Source organism: Xenopus laevis, chromosome 5L, assembly GCF_017654675.1.
Source record: "Xenopus laevis strain J_2021 chromosome 5L, Xenopus_laevis_v10.1, whole genome shotgun sequence".
NCBI classification, from domain to species: Eukaryota; Metazoa; Chordata; class Amphibia; order Anura; family Pipidae; genus Xenopus; species Xenopus laevis.
Window position 1 is genome coordinate 19,420,303 of NC_054379.1, and position 16,946 is coordinate 19,437,248.

A 16,946-nucleotide genomic window follows, 5' to 3' on the forward strand; every position below is an offset into this window, starting at 1 on the left:
ATTGAATTTGGACTATTCCCTAGTTGAAGTACACAAAAAATAGCTTGAAATTCAAATTTTTTGAATTCAAAAATTCATCTCGACATTTGATAAATATTTGTTTTTATTCTTTAAGGACTTTTTATACCAGGTCCAGATTAAAATATTACCTGAATCTTATTCTCGAACAACTCCACAAAGCTTAGAAGTTAATAAGACATAAGAACCGATACATGTGCTGAAATACTGGTAGTACATTTGTTTTTCTAAACTGTGAAGGGATATCGCTATGCTCTCCCACTGGTAACTCCCTTTTTTTAACAAGTCTGGGAGCAACCAGCAACCATGGGAGCAAGTGGACAAGAGCGTTGGGGGGCCATAGAGGGGAGCTCTTTGACTTGGGAGACTCAGTGCCTTGGCCCAGCACTGTTTGGTGGTAGGAAGTTGATGAGATAATTTCAAGTTAGATTTCATTCCGACCTCAAGAAATAGATTGAGACACTCTAGATATACAGTGTGTCCATGGGAAACAAGAGCCTCCTGTTCGGGGCTGTAGCTGTTCTTGGTGAATGTAATTATATATGGGCTCTTTGGATTTTATAGGATGAGGTTGAAGAGAATGACTGAAATCTCCAGTGTCAGGATTCATGAATATTTATTTCTTCAGTCATAAATCATTGCAGTTTAGAGGACAGAAGAGAGCAAGGTAATGAGCTGGAGAGGGAAGCAATTCTAAGGGAAAAGGGAATTCGAGTACAAGATTCCCACCTCTGAATGCAGAAGGTGTAGGGTTAAGTTGAAAAGAATTGCGGTACAGGTGTGGAATATCTGGAAACCAGTTATAAAGATAGTATCAATTACTGAAAGACCACCTTCTTATAGACTCCATTTTATCCAAATAATCCACATTTTTAAAAATGATTTGTTTTTTCCCTTTAAACAGGACATTGTGCTTGATCCAAACTAAGATATAATTAATCCTTATCGGAAGCAAAATTGGAAGCCTATTGGGTTTATTTAATATTGGCATGATTTTCCAGTATGAAGATCTGTTATCCAGAAGACCCCAGGTCCAAACCATATTGGATAACAGGTCCCATACTTGTAGTACAAGACAAGAGCAATAAGTGGCGGCAAAGTGCTTCACTCCGTGCTCTGTCTGGAGTCTGACTTCTCTCTGCACCTTGTGAAATTGGAGGAGACAGTAAGCACTGGACCCTATTGCACCTTATGTGCCCCTAAGTGCTCCTGCACCTCTGCCCGTGGTTGTGGTGAATGTCCCCTACTGTGTATATTACATTTCTATCACCGCACCGAGGGTTGCCACCTGGCCGGTAAAAATAATGGCTGATCCCAATTTTATTAATAGGGATAAAACATAAATATATAGGCCGGTATTTTTTTCCAGAAAAGTTGGTAACCCTATCTGCACCCCGATGCCCCTTGGAGAAATGAAAGCGATTACAGGCAGTTATGTAAAACATTGGCCCCAATGCAGAAAACTTTCATAGGGAACTGGAACATTTTAGCCAATGGCGCTGCTTCCTAGAGCCAAGAACCGCACAGGCTGAATTAGAACCAGTCGCACGTTCCAGAGAAGGATTAGAATTTAGATTCCAAATCCTCAGTGAAAGAATATTAAACTATTAAAACTCATTTTTCGGAGTCATGTTTTTATGATTTCATGGCAGCGACTTTTTATTGTGTTTTATTCACAATGTTCGTTGCAAAGCGGGGAAAGTACAAAGGGTCAGGCGCAGGGCACGGTTTCTATTTAAAAAGGAAAATTCCAGTGAAAAATTCATAGATTTAAAATATTCAACTGTAAACAATATACTGTCTATACATGTGTGTTTTATAGTCAGCAGGTCTCTACTCCCATTGTCTCATTTACTCATGTTTCCTGAGGGAGCCATTGTTGCCTTTGGTGCCACTTAGTTGGAGAATTTGGTGCAAGGGAGGCAGATGCACAAACATAAATACAACCAGCACAAGGGTTTCTGCAGAGAAACAGGGATAGGTGCAATCTCTACAGGTATATTATAGGGACATAGATTGGATGTGGGTGCAGGCTGAAGGGAGTAACAAAAAGGGTTCCATTTAATAGTGGCCCTTTCCTTAGAACAGTGATCCCCAACCAGTAGCTCGTTAATAACATGTTGCTCTCCAACCCTTTGGATGTTGTTCTCAGAGGCCTCAAACCAGGTGCTTTTTTTTTAATACCAGACTTGGAAGCAAGTTTTAATTTGCATAAAAACGAAGTATAGTGCCAAGCAGAACCTCTTGTAGGCTGCCAGTCCTCAATCACAGCCCTTGACACCTCAAGGGACGTTTTCATGCTTGTGTTGCTCCCCAACTCTTTAACACATCCAGACACCTATTTTTCTTTAGTTTTAATTAAAGTATTGGAAGTTACAAATATAAGGGCTCACAGTAACGGAACTAGGTGGGGGCGAGCCCTGGTGCGGGCCGTTCAGCCGGGCCTGCCCCCACCCTCGTCCGTGTGATTTTTCTCTGCGGCTGCAGCCGAATCTAGCCGGCTGCAGCACGCGTGATCTACCGGGGGGGCCCTGCGGGGGTACGGACCCTGGCCCAATTGCACCCCCTGCTCCCCCGGTAGTTACGCCCCTGAGGGCTCATCTAAGGGGAGGAGGCAAAGAGTAATGTGCAAACAGCAGTAAATCTCCACTTTTTCCCCACCTTGCATGTGACCCAATGACAGGCGCAACTCTTCCCTCTCAGATTGAAGCAGCAAGAGTTGCACCTCTCTCTCTCTGTAGGGAGTTCACCATGCAGTGTTGCAGGCAAGAGAGCTGGCATATGAATGGGGTGAGGGTATCACCTTCTTTGTATTTTATTGATGATATGCATAGGTAGGGCAAGGATACGGCTGCCTTGTGCCTAAATGAGCATTGTGTTCTGGCCCAAATGGCACTTGAGATGATAGACCTAATCTTGAACCCCTATTGTGGTCTTGAAGGGGTAAGTGGTTTGGTGTAAGGCCCCACCACTAGAAATTAATTATATGGGCCTGGAAAATCTGCAAAACCGACTCCTGCTCCCCAACACTTGTGCTCAGGTAGAAGAGTGGTCTGTGGAGGAGGTTTTTTGTTCACCTTCCAAACATTGTTTTCAGTTCAGTTGTTTGCAGATTGTTCACCAGAAATAAAAACTTTTTAAAGTTGCTTTCCATCTTTTATATTTTACTGCTTCTCCAAAATTGATGTTAAAAGTTTGATGTTCGTATCTCTGGTGTTTCAGTCTGGCAGCTCAGCAATTCAAGTTCAGATTCTGAACAGTTACAATTTGCTACATTTTAGTTGATGCATTTAGTTGATACATTTCTCAGCAGCATCGGAGTATTAGCAACTATTGTATCAATTCTAACAGCTGCCGATACTCAGGGATTCTGCTCAGCAGGGACAAAGATAAGAAATGTATCAACTAAATGTATCAATTTAGAACAATCCTAGAACTGCTTCAGAAAGACATAGGAAGATAAAAAATAAAATTTTCGCATCTGTCCGTACGTAGAACCTGGCAAAACAGACTCTGGCGAAAGGGGTAACGGATTGGAAAGTTCGCACTTTGATCAATTTGCGGAGTAACGATTGTTCACCTGAGCGAAAAATTTGCCTGTTGAAACTTCTCCAGCGCTGAGCTTTTTCACTAGGGAATTGTCCTCTTTGCCTTTTAGTAAATTGGCGATGTCACATGCGAATTGTAATTTTGGGCAATTTTTTCCCACTTCGCCCTTTAGTAAATATGCCCCAGACAGAAGCTCCTGCTGGCCATATATAATTACCAGTTGCCCTGGATTCTCCTGCTTACCTGTGGTAATACATTTAACCCCTGTCTTTTCCCTGGCCCCGTCACAGACTCCTACATTAACTCTTTCAGGGCCGCCATTAGAAATCACAGGGCCCTGTACAACAACATTTTTGGGGGCCCCCTGGGCCCTGCCCACACTGGCGCCCAAGCCCCACCCCAGATCCCACCCACTCCACATCACAGTTAAAAGACCACACAGACATCAGCGCTAAAAAAGTAACTTCCCCCCACACGCAAGTTATAAAAAGCTATTGATGGTCAGGGCCCCCTTATAAGTTAAAAAAAAAAAAAACATTGGTGCCCAGGCCCCCCTTACAAGTTAAAAATATTTTTTTATAAAAACATTGGTGGCAGGGGCCTATAGAATATTAAAATAATACATTGGGATAAAAAAAAAACAAAAAAAACCACACATTGGTGTTCAGAGGAATTGAACTTGTGGCTTCAGAACTTCACCTTCTTTCATGACTTCGGGTCTTTTATCGCCGCTTCGGGAGTTCGGCTGTTTTTGAAAATGGCCACAGGCTTCAGCGCTCGCAAGGGGGGCCCGGCTCTTTCAAAAATGCAGCACTGCCGGGCCCCCCTTCATGCCCGGGACACTTGTCCCCCCTGTCCCCCCCTGATGGTAGCCCAGAACTCTTTCCTCTCTGTCTCATTGCTAGGAATAAATGAAGCTAAGGGGAGAAAACTTTGTGCTCCAGAAAGGGCAAGAGATCCACCCACGCCAGGGCCCACTAGGAAGTATCCCAGCATGTGAGTCCAACAATGATGCAGAAAGGGCAATTCAGCTCACAAATTTCTCAGGGGTCACTTTTTCCTCATGGCGGGAGCAGCATCGACACTCTTGCTTGAGCTCAGATTTGTTAATTTTAAGTAGATCTTTTTTTCCCATCTTGAATTTAACAGCACTTTTCAAAGTTATTTTCCCAGCAGCACGTTCCATAAATGCACCCGTGTGCTCCGTGTTGGCTTCTGCATCATGTTTTACCTTGCACCTCGCTGAAGATGGATCTAATGTTAGCCCGTGTTTGTATGTGTTATTAATCTCATATGACATAAATAATACATTGATTAAATCTGCTTCTTTATGATTCCACCAGGTCCTTTCGCTAGAAATGCCATGTAATCTGACCCAATATGAACGCGTCGCTGGGCCTGCACGCGAACAATAAATCTTACAGCCGAAGGTCTTGCACTGTCCTTTTCTACTGTAATATAAAGGGAGATGTAATAGAAATCTTGGCTGAATCATAGATTGATATACTGAAAAGGCCTATTCTTTCACAGGAAACAGCTCTACATTATATTATTTTTCCTTCAAAGTAAGATATTCTGACATTTGCTCTACAACCATAAATAACTTTCTACCCAACTAGATTGCAAGCTCTTTTGAGCATGACTGTCATATTTTCCTAGCAGGTTTAAGGGTAAGGCTGGCCCAGTCCGACCCTGGTGGAGGCATGTATTATTATGGGATGAGATAAATATATACTATTAAAAAAAGGTGCCTAAGGAACAAGTTAACAGCCCAGGGTAAACAAATTCCCAGAGGGCCACAACTGGGCTGAGGTCTCCCATCATATATTGTTTCAGGTGACCACAAACACTTTTGATTCACAATATCCCTGTAATATGTTTCCATCTCATTCCAATGAGGTGCCGGACTGACTTGTTATGGAAACGCCCCTCTGTTAACACAATAAATAATACCAGGCCGCAAATTACACTCACGAAGATGTGGTACAATGCCATATTCTGACACAGTTTGTGATATGAAAATAAACTAACATCGCTGATACAATAACAGCCAAGTTGTTGCACAGCAAAGTAACCCGGGATCCAATCCAACAGCTGCTCGCCGAGGGGGAAGTGGGGAGATTTACAACGATAACAATCTGTTTGACTTGTTAAAAAATCACAGATCTGGAGATGAGGCTCAGCGTATTTCCGTCTGGTTCATTTCATGCGTATCTGCTCGACATCTTTTGTTAGGACACCGGTTCTGCTGTGTGCATGATTAAGCATTGGACGTGTTGAAGAGCGTGAAAAATCACCAGCAACTTGGCCGGAAATATGTTTATAACAACAAAAAGAAAAGAAAAGCTTTGTTTCCGATTTCCTGCTTCCCACAAAAGCATAAAGCATGGTGTTCTTCAGGAAAGAGCCTTCAATTCTTTAAAAGGGTAGTTGGCTCAATTTATTATAGAGGAGCAAAATGCACCCTATGAAAAGAAGAAATGAAAAGTTCCCCTTTACACTCTGGGAGTAGGGTTGCAACCTTCTGTCCCATGGAACTCCAGGCAGGGGGGCGGAGATGAAATATAATGGGGGCGGGTCAGTGATGCAATGGGGGCGGGTCTGCGATGTGTCAGGGGAGGAGCTATGACGTGGCGATCTATGTCAATTATAGGAAATCTTGCCCAGTTGCCTGAAGTTTTGACCAGGGCAGCCCTTCAAAAACTGGGCTGGTGGCAACTCTACCTGGAAGTTGTGTGCTACATGTAGGAGAGGTGACACATGGAGTGCTACTACCAGTATATACCTGTTTGGTATCAGGTGCCTCTAGGTGTATGGCCCGAAAACTGCCAAGGGCCCAAAAACAGTATCCAAAGACAAAACACCAATGGCACTACTTATGTAGTCGAACCAGTGTGGGTTGTTTATTAACTCATGAAAAAAGTGGCAACATTTCGGGCCTATACAAGGCATGGGTAGGACATGCACATTTCCTGACCCGTCCCTTGTTAGGATTAGCTAGGTGCAAGTAATGAGCAACAGGAGGTGCAAAGGGTTTCTAGAGTCTGCTCAGGGCTACCTTGCATGTGAGCACCTACCCTATGGGTGTGCTTAGTGTACAGTCTCTAGCATTTCTAGCACTTGGGTTGCTACCCATAAAACTTAAATTCAGTGTATTATGAAGAATGTGCAAGACAACACCTACATGATGGTATAAGGCAGCCTTCAGTGGCGGAACTACCGGGGGAGCAGGGGGTGCGAGCAGGCCAGGGCCCGCACCCCCTCTACGATCGCCACTGGCAGCCTTGACTGTTGTGGGTGATTCCAGGGATTTGATCTGTTCGCCTGTCAATTTGGGGAAGGAAATGAACGCAACATAATCCTCTAGTGTGGTCCTAGCATTACTTCTGGATTGATACAGATCTCTATAAAAGTTCCCAAAGGCATTTGCTATCGTTTTTGCATCTAAAATTTCCTCACCGGATGGTAGGATCAATCTGGGTATGACCGTTAGCTGTTGTGGTTCTTTTACTAATAACGCAAGCAATTTGCCACTCTTATCCCCTCTGTCATACCAGGCAGCCCGTCTATTTATTTAAAACTGGCAATATTTATCAGTGAGCAATAGGTCTGTAGATCTTTGCGCAGTCGCTAGGGCTTGTCTATGCAGCAGACTATCACCCTGTACCAGGTTATTCTCAGCATTTTGTAGGTCTGTTTTAGCACTCTCCATATCTCCCTCTATACTAACGTGCTCCTTCTTAATGCGTGATATATATGAACCTCCAGTCCACCCTTTACAGGTGTCCCATACTGTTGCTACCGTTGCAGTGTCTGCATTTATTTCCCAGAATTCTGCCAGCTGGGGCTGGAAGATTTCTTGTTTGTACTGGTTGTGGATCCATTTTGGGGCCAGTCGCCTGGAGCACGTTTGCTCAGAGCCAGGGAATTGGAGGGTAAGTTGTAAGGGTGCATGGTCAGAGCACACCCTAGGTAGAAAGTCTGCAGTGTGGATAAGGAGGAGTGTCTCTTTGTTTACTAAGGTAAGATCAATACGGGAGAGTGCCGAAGTTGCTATTGTATAGCAGGAGAACTGCTTAGCAGTGGGATGTTTACACCTCCACGCATCTAGTAGACCTGCCCTCGCTATCCAATTTGGGAAAACTGAGGTGTCCTGGGCCAGAGGCCTAAGCCTGTCTTAGGAGGGGTCAGGGACTGCATTGAAATCCCCTAGCCATATAGTCCCATGTTGCCCCATATTTGCGACATGTGTTAATATCTCATCAAGAAGGAGTACCGTAAAAGAGGGAGGGGCATACACATTGATGATTATTAGGCATTGATTCCCCAACTGGCATTTTAGGACTACATATCTGCCTTTCGTGTCCATGAGTAGGTCTTCCACCCCTAATCCTAGCCCCTTTCTGGTGAATATCGCCACTCCTCTAGAGTGCGAGGAGAATTCAGCGTGATAAAGGCTGCCCACCCAGGCCCGTCTCAGTGCCATGACTCTTCTCCCCGTTAAGTGCGTCTCTTGGAGCATATAAATATCTGCCCTAGTTTTCTTTAAGTAGTCAAGAATGATAGAGCGTTTGACGCGGTTATTCAGACCGCACGTATTCCATGATACTATTTGTATCATTTTCTGCCCGGGACGCCATGACTACCTATGCGGCTGGGTAACAATACTGGTGCCAGGGAAGAGGTCTAGACCATGTTGAGAGCCCTGAGTAATTTGTGTAGCAAGAATTGTAAGACATAAAAGTAGGAAAAACATATAAACATTAGAAAGCTCAACTTGAATTAACAAGTTATCCCCCAACTGGTATCCCCCCCAACCCGGGGACACATCAATCCCTGTAACACAATGAACTTCACAAATGGGAATGTAAACCAATAAATTCCCTCTAACTACGCCTGTGCCCTACTAGAGGGTTAGAAGTGCTGCGCAAAAGCTCCTTTCAGTCATTATATTAAAGGCGAAAGTCCAGCTTAATTCTGTAACTGGTGGACTCACCCTTGAGTATGAGGAGGAAAACAGGATAAGAAATAAAACATATCGTGCTGGCCTCAGAAAAGCTGTAAATCCATGAGGCTGTCTTTCGATGATAACGGGTTCTATATGTGGCTCAAGACAGGACCCCCACTAATAAATGGGCCCATATGCACATGGAATACTGAGAGAAAGAAACCGGGTTGGCTCTAAACAATATTAATGGCAATTCTCAAGATATAGGACCTGCTGACGATCTGACATCTGGGCTATGGAGTTGGTTGCCTTGGGCTAAGGAGGCCGTTGCTCTAACCACTGGATGTATCAAAAAAGAGAGCTTTCTCCCCATCCAGTATCCTCATTTTGGCTGGATAGAGCATGGCATATTTGATCCCCCGCTCTCTCAGTCTGCGGCGTGCCTCAGTGAAAGTTCCCCGTTTCTTCTGGATCACCAGCGAATAATCTGGGTATAGAGAGACTCTAGAGTTTTGGAAAGTGATGTCGCCTGGCTGGGATACGGTGTGCTCTTTCCACTACAAAGTGTTGTGAGAAGGAAGAGACACCCAGCGTGTCCTGGAGCCATCTTTCAACGAAGTCTTCAGGCCTGGTCCCCTCACAAGGTTAGTTCTCCTTTAATATAGTTCAATAAAAGCTAGAGAGCTCCATGTAGGCCAACACAGCATTTTGCAACTGGTCCCATCACCAGGTTGCTAATGATATAAGCCAAAGGAGATGGATTGTACCTGCCCAAGAAAGTTCATGTCTTAATATTTTCATACTGAAAGTGTTTTATGTAATTGTTTGAGATAAACAGTCTATATCAAACCTTCATACAAGATATTTAAAGGGTAACTAAAGGCCTTGGACAACTTCTGACGACTACGGAAAATGAAGCACACTGTGTGCCATCCCGCCAGGTGATCTAGATTCTAGCCGGCTAGGAGGCAATTCGGGTCGCCGGGTGACTAAATCTCCCCGAACCCGAAGTCTCTGCCATAAGGGCTTCAAGGGGTGGTTCACCTTTAAGGTAACTTTGAGTAACTTTGATTATTTCTTTTTTATGTTTGATTGATGTATCATTATTTGCCTTTTTCTTCTGACTCTTTGCAGCTTTCAAATGGGCCTCCCTGACCCCTTATAAAAACAATGTATTGCTATTGCGACTTTTTATTACTCATCTTTCTATTCAGACCCTCTCCTATTGATATTCCAGTCTCTTATTCAAATCAATGCATGGTTGCTAGGCGAATTAGAACCCTAGTAACCAGATTGCTAAAATTGCAAAATGGAGAGCTGCTGAATAAAAAGCTAAATAACTCAAAAACCACAAATAATAAAAAATGAAAACCAATTTCAACTTGTCTCAGAATATCCCTCTCTACATCCTACTAAAAGTTATCTCAAAGGTGAACAACCCCTTTAAGCATCTCTAAAGCAGCTTCATGAAGCTCTGCCTGTGTCTCTTGATTTAATGCACATTTATGTGCTGACCACAGCACGGAAGTATCAAGAGACAGATAAATATATAATACAAGGACACGATCAAATTATTGCTGCCCAGCAGGAAGCCACTTTAATTGTAGCTAATTAAACAATGATCTAAACAATTTATTTTAAGTTTGGTTTTGAAGAGATGAGGTCAAAATCTTAAGCTCCTCCTGTTTTATCTCATTTAGGGTTTACTCCTTTTAGGTTTCTTAAAGAGATACTGACATCAGAAAATAACCTTGTTTATTATCATAACATTGTGGAGCGTCCCGATATTTTCTGTATCATGGTGATCGGTCGTACAGTGGATCGGACAGGGTAAAGTATTTATATCAGCTACCAATAAGATCTCCGTATATATTGCCTATCTGATGATATCAATGGGAAACTGTCACTACTATTTGTCGGACATACGTTTCGTACAATAGCTGTCTTTCAATCAATTGAGCATCATGTGGTTTTCCGAAGTCGCCCGAAGTTTCCTTCGCCTCTGAGTGCCATCCCACCGGCGATTTAGATTCCATCCTGTGGGGGGGGGGGGTTTGGTCGCCCGAAGAAGAGACAATTTGTTGCTAGGCAACTAAACCTCCCTCAATCTTCTGTCTCTGCCCTCAATGGTTAGTAGAAGGTCGGAAGATTGGCACGGACGATCTTTCGTTCCGACAATAGGCTATAATCTGCATGTCTATAGCCAGCTTTATATTTTTACTACTGAGTGCTGTTCTCATATGTACAAGGAGCTGTTATCTTGTATCTGGGAGCTGTTCTCTGGTTTCCTTCCATTGTTCTGTTGTAAGGCTGCTTGGGGAGTTGATATCACTCCAACTTGCAGTACAGCAGTAAAGAGTGACTGAAGTTTATCAGAGCACAAGTCACATGATTGTGGGCACCTGGGAAATCATTTGAAACCATAAATACTGGCAAGCACTCCGTAGTCCACTCGTTGGGTAAAATCATTCAAGTTTATTTAAGCAGATAAAAAACATTGCAGTCCTGACGCGTTTCGTATCAAAGATATATAGTCGAAGGTATACCTATGACGTGGTTTGAAAAAAAAATATTTTTTATTTACAGAATCCCTTTAACAATAAAGGCAAGTGAACGAACAGGACAGAAAGTAGCCACAAGATCCAAATGAAAGACAGGAGGAAAGGGGAAACCACAAGAAAACATAAAGAAAATATAGAAAGGGCAGCAAAGTAATGAAAGATAAAATTTAGTGGGGAAGAATATACCAGTGGGTAACCAAGCGGGTGCACAAAACCAGTTAACTGTAAAAATATGATGAATCAGGAAAAGAGAAAGGATAAAGAAAAAAAGAAAGGGATGGGGGAATCCAGGAGCGGGAAGGAGGGACACAAATACAAAGGGGAATTACAAGGGGAACAGAATGTCAAATAATTGGAAAGTTGGAGCAAACAGTAAGTTTTAAAACAGAGAAAGTAACTAAGTAAAGAAAAACATAAATGAATGTAATAATGTATGAAGATATTCCCTTTTAATCCTGTTTACTTGCCTCTATTTTTTAATCTGAATTTAAAGGGGAACTCTACCTGAACTCTGTTTTGTGCATAATGAAAGAAAAATAAGCAACTTCCGAATATACGTTCATTCCACAATTTCTGCCCGTTTTCTGCATTCCATGTCCTGAAACATTGTAGCAGAAGCCAACTAATGGACACCTGGAGGAGACCTGCCTTCTGCAACATCATTTCAAGATTCAGAACCGCAGCACAGAAAGCGATGCTGTTATATTTCTTTTGGAAATATGGACTTAACTGTCAGTGGAATGGTAATATATAAGTAAGATCGCTACAAAGTCACATGGAAACTGTAGAATAAGGGATGTAGCGTTGGATAAGGCTTGGAGGGATGTTCCAAAATAGCACTGCCCTCTAACATGACCTTCTCCAGCAGTGAACTCGCAGTCAACTCAAAGAGGAGGAATAAAATAAAATGTGACGCATGTTTGGTGCTTAAGGCACAAGAGCAGAAATATAGCCCCCCTCGCTGACATTGTGTTGTGTACTTGGCTGCAACCATCTCTTCAACCTCATTGCTTAAAGGGGATGCAAACCCAAAAATAACTAATAAATAGGCTCTTAGAACAGTCACTATGTACATGTATATATGTAGGTGCTCAAATGAAATTACAAAAAAAGAAAGTACAGCAAACGGCAACTAAGCTGATAAAGGGAATGGAAGGGATCAGTTATAGGGAAATGGTGGCCAAGTTGGAATTGGTTACACTGGAGAAGAGGCAGTTAAGGTGGGATATGATCACTATATATAAATATATAAGGACAGTAATTAAATAGAGAAAGTACAGAGAAGAATGACTAAGCTGATAAAGGTAATGGAAGGGATCAGTTATGGGAAAAGACTGGCCAAGTTGGGATTGATTACACTGGAGAAGAGACAGTTCAGGGGATATGATCACTATATATAACTATATAAGGGGCAGTAATGAAATAGAGAAAGTACAGAGAAGAGCAACTTAGCTGATACAGTGAATGGAAGGGATCAGTTATGGGGAAGGGCTGACCAAGTTGGAATTGGTTACACTGGAAAAAGACAGTTAAGGGTGGGTATGATCATATCACTATATATATATATATTGAAAAGAGAGTCAGCACACTCTGTATAATTTCAAGTGAAAACAAGTGTTGGTTTATTCACACATCTCATCCATATATATATATATATATATATATATATGGCCATAATGAAATAGAGAAGATACAGAGAAGAGTCTTCAGATGAGGTTTTCTCCTTCCTTTGGATCAGCTAGCAGTAAGACTGAATGGATGTGAGTCTTTTCTCAGCGTTTCTTAAATAATATCTTTTATTAAGCCAAAAAAAAAGAGCAAGTAAAACGATGGTATAACAGCCAGTTGGATTGAGGAGAACATGAGGGAGACTGCCGAGGCCAAACCAAAAGCAATTAACATAGTGGAAAGTCCTCAAGGACTGAGAGTGAAACCAAATTGCGAGTTCAACACCTGCGTTTCTTCGAAATCATATTATTGTAACACTCTTATACGTGCATGAGGTCACGGACATTCCTGAGTGTGACAACTGTGAACTCACAAGGATTTGGCAGGGGCTGGATGAGTCTTATTAAGGAGAATTTACTAATCTTACACTGTGAGAAAGTGCCATTACATTTAGCTATGAATTCATATTCTGTATGTGCATCATACTGTACTGTCTAATGGAAACAATATGGCACCTCCTACTCATATGTATAAATACAAATAAACAGAGAAGGGATATTCTGTGTACACAATAAACTATACCCTCATACTGTACTGTATACATAATATTGCAGTTCCTATCTATAAGTATAAATACAAATACACAGGGAACAAATAAGGAATGAAGTGAGAGTCACTGACCCTGGCTACGAAATAGCATTTCTGATGTCACTTTGGAGAGGGGCAGATCAGAGAGACAAATCACTCAAATAAACAATAGAAATTATAAGTGCAAGACCAAGTGCAAAATTGCTGAGGGTAATTTATGATACAAAAAGTAAACATTCCTATTTAGAGCAGAGACACACGGGCAGATTTGGGGAGATAAAATCTCCACTTCTTTGGGGCGACTAATCTCCCTGAACTGCCTTTTCTCGTGAGGCAGCTTCGGCCGACTTTGGAAAACAAAGCGCTCCGAGTGATTTTCATTCTAGCCAGTGGCAAGGCAGGGAAGGCAGTTCTGGGAGATTTGTCGCCCCAAAGAGGAGATTTGTCGCCGGGCGACTAATCTCCCCGATTCTGCCCGTGTGACTCTTCCCTTAAAGTAAATTATAATTGGAATACAGATTAAAGGTTAAGCTAAATAACTGGAAGGTCACACTCTGGAACCTTGGGAAACAGGAGAGGGAGAGCAGAATAGATCAAGGGGCCAAAGAGAACATGACTGGGGTCTCCATAAACACAAGCAAAACATAAACATGAGCAGGGGCCGGGAGTTCATTCCCCTAAATGCCAGAATAGAGGCGCCGGCTGGGAGTGGAGCTGCACTCGGACACAACCAAAAAAGGAAACATTAGAAATGTACAAAGTGCTCCGTGGGCTCTAATAAAAGTACATGAGCAACAGTGTAACAATGGGCAAGTTCTCTGGAGCGAAGTGGCATGGGGGCAGCTCAGCAAGGCTGTGATTAGTGGTGGTGCCAGGGCCACAAGCAAAACAGAATGTTCAGGGGGCCCAGCTGTTAATTGCATTATAGCTCCCAGTGAGCCCTGACAACTGAAAGGCTAGGTTCACCATTACGTTTACTTTTAGTAAGTTATAGAATGGCTAATTCTAAGCAACTTTCAATTGGCCCTTATTTTTTCTTTTTTATGGTTTTGGAATGATTTGCCTTCTTCTTCTGGCTCTTTCCAGCTTTGAAATAGATGACCCATTTATAAAGCAAAAGCTCTGTAAGGCTACAAATGTATTGTTATTGCTACTTATGTATTATTCGTCCTTCTATTCAGGCCTCTCCTATTGAAATCCCAGTCTCTTATTCCAAATCAATGCATGGTTGCTAGGGTCATTTGGACCCTAGGATCAGACTGCTGAAATTGCAAACTGGAGAGCTGCTGAATAAAAAGCTAAATAACTCAAAAACCACAAATAATAAAAAAATGAAAGCAAATTGCAAATTATCTTGTAATATCACTCTTTACATTATGCTAAAAGTTAATTTAAAGGTGAACAACATCTATAAGGCTTCCCATCCCCCTGATTCCATACTGACTTACTCTGGCCATGCACGTGGAGACCAGTCACTTTGGCCAGGTCGCAGACCAGTGGATCTTTGCCTGATTTGGCCACTTGTGCATTGGGCCATATCAGCAGATCCAATCATTGCCTGGGGGCAAAACTGAATCATACTGCGAGAGTTCAGGACCTGTTGGGCAAGTCATCAACGTATCAATAGATATCTGGCTGGGCTCTGGCCAGAAATTTATCAGACAGGCAGTCCTGAGAGATTGATGAAATCTGCCTGCTTGGTCCAGACTCTGCAAATTGTGTTGGACCATGTATGGCCGCTTTTACTAGGGAGAGTGAGCAGGGATTGGCTACATTACAGGATTACATCATTATGGAGCATGACTGGGGTGGAACTTGATATTTGTTAACAGTACAATTATCTCAGGGGGCCCAGGTGACTTATGTGTTCATAAGTGGGCCCTGAAGGTGGCCCTGTGTATAGCAGCCACCGCTGAACCATCTTACTTTACACACTATCCCACAATTAGATCACTTCCCTGAGGCCACCTTGCTTTACTCTATACACCATGCCAGAGTTGTATCCCATTCAACCTACTCAACCTACTGTACAGTATCCCAGTGCCGCATTAACTGCTACCCTGATGGCCCCCCAACCATAACCCCTCCCTTACCCCCCACCAGTGAGTATCTACTTATTTCTTTGGGGAGTTCAGGGAGTCACTCAAGTGGCTGTGGGGATAGAGCCCAAAAGGATGGGCCACTGAGTTTTTTCCAGGTGTCCCATCAGCCCAATCCGACCTTGCACTATCCTTTAGTTACAGCCCATTCCCACTATTGTGCCTTACTATAAACATTATAAATAAACATTACTATAAACATTATCCCAATTACAGCACCATCCCTGAAACTGCTTACCTTTACCAGGCCCTTACTCACATTTATAGTTCCACACACTCACACTATCTTGCTATATTATGTACATTACACATTATCATCATCTTGCCTTACTATAAACATTAGGGCTCATTTACAATGTAGAATAAATGAGGTAGGGGTCTCCAAGTTAGTAAAATAATAACCCACCACATTTGGGAAGTGGTCCTGGTGCACCGCCCTGAGCCCTCAGCATGGGGAGCGGACAACCAAAATTCCTTTAAAGCAGGCACTCAATAAGGCAGACTTCCTCCAGGCAAAGGTTTTCAAGTTGAAAAATAATTTATTGTATCCATAGCCTTACTAGTTTCGTGTTAACAATTTACATTTAAAATATACAATGCCCCATGAAGTGTGCAAAATGCAAACACAAATAATGATGCATTGTAGTGCCAATACCATCTCATGCATGTACAAATGTACTTACCCTACAGAAATCTATTGGTCAGTTTCTGACCCAATTTAATTTGTTTGATGAAAGTAAAATCCCTGCTGGGAGATCCAATCTGTTGTCTCAGAGAGCCGGGATTTGCTGGTTTAGAGGGAAATCAATGAGTTACAAGAAATCTCATAGTACATTCAGCAGAAAGTCATATTTAGTCGCAGGATCAATGCTGCCCACCCCCAGGCGCACAGGTCTATTTTATATGGTTGAATCGTAATTAAAGGGAAAGTCTTCTTTGATCTTACCCTTGCTTTGTACCCATCAGGCATTTCATGATGTGAAATGTTTCCAAATTTAAAAAACCAAATTCCTTCTGCTTCAGAGAAGCAATAAATATGAGTTTTTTCCACCATACCCCCATCCCTTCCAAAGAGATGGGCTGGGTCAGGACGGAAATTCTTAAATGTATTCTAATCCCAAATACAACATTTTTCCCACTGAAATAAAATATAAATCGAAGTGACTTCCCAATATACATTATTCCTCATTCTAACTGGGTTTATAATTATGCAAAAATGCCATTGCTGTTGAAAGGGCCCTGAAAGATTGAAGGTCTAATTCATGGGTCACCAATAGGATTGTGAGAGTGGGTGGGATAGGTGTGGTCTGCCCATAATTAAAGGGATACTGTCATGGGAAAAACATTTTTTTTCAAAATGAATCAATTAATAGTGCTGCTCCAGCAGAATTCTGCACTGAAATCCATTTCTCAAAATAGCAAACAGATTTTGTTATATTCAATTTTGAAATCTGAAATGGGGCTAGACATATTGTCAATTTCCCAGCTGCCCCAAGTCATGTGACTTGTGCTCTG